Below are 2978 nucleotides of genomic sequence, written 5' to 3'. Positions count from 1 at the left end.
ATGAGTGCCAATACCATCATTCTTGCGGTTATAATCTCTGATCATAGCACGTGTATGTTTTGGTCATCTGACATGAATGTAAGTTTCTATACTTTAACATAGTGGCTGATAGCTTGACATCAAGTAACAAAGGGCAGTTTCAGCTAGAATGACATTCCAAATAAAAAAGAACCATGGAAAAGATCTGTTTGCACAACTAAATTAAATTAACTCAACATTTTTCTGGATTGCCCATCTGCTGTTGACAGTTTCTTGACATAATGCGTTCATACTTAACATGTACTCCCTCCATCTGAAATTACGTGTCGCTCAAATGGATGTATCTAGCACTAAAATACCTCTAGATACATCCATTTGAGCGACAAGTAATTCTGCACGGAGGGAGTACCATTTTATAAACATTGTCAATGTTGGCTCTATGGTTTTACTTGATTTTAATATGTTATTAGCTAATACATGCCCATATCTACCAGGAGTCAAGAGAAGGCAATGACAATCCTGATCTGAAAGAATCTATATTTAGAGAGGTCACTTCTCCTATTTTGGCAACAGCTAAACGACATGAAGGGTACCAAACTTTGTGGCAGATTTGTTATGATATCAGTGATACGGTTCTCCTCCGCAATCTTATGGTAAAATCCCATGATCATATCCCCAATTTTTCTTGGAATATGCCTTGTTGTATATTTTTTCAGTGACCTAGCATATAATTATTCACTTTCAACCAAAATAGTGTTATGCAACACGGTTCTTATGTTGATCTTGTGTTGCAGCATGATAGTGTAGGACATCATGGGGGATTCACTTTCTACGTTTTTAAAGAACTAATCAACAACCGACACCACGCTAAGTTGTTAAGGCTGGGAGAATAATTCCAGGAAGAGCTAGCTAATTTTCTGAAAGACTGCAGCGATCTTTTGTGGCTTCACGAGATATGTTTAAATCAGTTCTCAACTGCTTCAGAGACTCTTCATACCCGTGCTCTGCTTTCAAGTCCGGGAGAAGATGTTGACCTAACAAGCACCAGAAAGTCGATGTCCTTTGTTGAAAGAAGACGTCTCCTCTATCTCTCTAAAATTGCTGCAACAGCAGGTTAACTATTAGTTCTGGTATACTTTCCTTCTATACCTCGAGCTATGTCATGTTTGATGCAACCACATATTATACAGGTTTATGTAAAACTGGCTTCCAGTATCGTTTTTAAGATGGACAATAGTAGTCTATCAAGTTCCAAGTAAATGCGACGAATTCTATGATTCTCTCCATCACGAAATTTTCACATGCTTAGGACTTGTAGCTGTTGCATAGTCTTATGTGGCGTTCCACTTAACATTTTATTATGTATGGTAAAAGATTAATTCATGATTATGCTGGACTTTCTGCAGCACAGGAAATGCCTTATTTTCTAGGAGAGTATTTTTGTTAATGAACATAATTTTGCATCATTCTTTTGTATTAATTCTTGTTTCATTGATGATGTGTTTTGTTTTTTGTGGTAAATGGACCCCTGACATGTTGCAGTTCTTAACATGTAGGTAAGGATGTTGATTATGAAGTGAAGGTTGCACACATAGATGCTGATATCCGGATTCTGAAACTTCAGGTGAATTGTCTTGAAAAGAAAAGATGATGTTGTACTTCTGTATTTTAATTAATTATCTTCCTACGGACGTTAGTGTTAACCGGCCCTGTTCTTCCATTGTCTTGCCTTTACATGCAATTCTGTTGTTGGTAGGGCTAGTAACCCAAAATCCACCGAGAGGTGGATCATGGATCTACCTCTCTGCCCCTCATGTCTTGAAGCATTCCGTATTTAGGATAACTTGCTTGATGACATCTAGGTGGATGGCTTATCATTTCTAAGGGAAGTCAGAGTGAGTAGCTGACGAAATAATTTTTACCTTTTCTTTACAGGAAGAGATTGTTCAGCATGATCCAGAATATGCACATGGCAAACATACAAGCAAGCTTCTTCGGCCATCAGAACTGATCGAGATGTGCATGAAGAGAGGCCGCGAGCTCTCTCTCAAAGCCTTCGAAGTATTTGCCTGGACAGGCTCCTCGTTCCGAAGCTCCAACAAGGGCCTCAGCAGATGTGGCCTCCGGCCGCCGTCGCCCGCCATCGCCGAGGGGTCGTGGAGGAGGCGTGGAGGGTGTGTGAGTAGGGGGCTGGGGGCGAGGGAGATAAGAAATCAGGTGGCGGCGTGATATTGCCTGTGGCCGGCAACGGAGGGGGAGCGGACGGGGCGGCGGCACAAACTCTAACACCGCCGCATTCCCTTTGAGGTCGCGTGCGACGGGGAGACGAGGGGAGGGATGGGATTAGTGGTTTGTAGTTGAGGACGTGGGTGCGTGGTCATGTAGAGGGTTTTCTCTATGAATCGGTTTTTCTGTATTTAATCGTTTGGTTTATGGAGGGATGAAAAAAATCGGTGGAACTGCTAGCGGTGGAAGTGCTAGCGTCAGGAGGCGGATCACACGAGGTTGAACCATCACGACGGCAGATCCCCTTTAATAGTAGAGAAGTGCATGGTCGTGCCGGCTTAAATAATGCCTTGCTATTTTCGTCTGCATATCAACATATTGTCCCATGCTCTCGTCTTCGCCGCTTCAATCCACATCTCTCTGTAGCAGTTTTTCATCATGTTCTGAATATCCGCATCCTATTATCACTATGTGTAGATCTTATTTAACAAACTTCCAAGTTTTTTTCCGATATTGTTTGGCAAAGATTTAGTAACGCTTTAATGCATCAATATACTGAAATATATAGTATAATGATATGACAATTACCTGATTCATGCTTGTAGCCTACTACACTGGGCGCTCCATCCATATTCTAGGTGACGTGGCTACAACACACCCATAGGATCCACCATATCTCTGATAGTTGCCACAGAAAAATAAGCGTGTTAGTGCTTGATGAGCATCAAATGAAGAAGGATTCTCTGTCCTTTGTTTTGTCTTTGACTCGCTTT

General features: G+C 41.5%; 1 pseudogene; it reads left to right on the top strand.

The window, feature by feature from the left end:
* LOC123441520 lies at positions 1-2208 on the top strand (annotated as a pseudogene).
* The last annotated feature ends 770 nt before the right edge of the window (positions 2209-2978 follow it).

The sequence above is a fragment of the Hordeum vulgare genome, chromosome 3H (genome assembly GCF_904849725.1).
Source record: "Hordeum vulgare subsp. vulgare chromosome 3H, MorexV3_pseudomolecules_assembly, whole genome shotgun sequence".
Taxonomy (NCBI): Eukaryota; Viridiplantae; Streptophyta; class Magnoliopsida; order Poales; family Poaceae; genus Hordeum; species Hordeum vulgare.
This window is presented reverse-complemented; position numbering and strand designations above follow the sequence as displayed.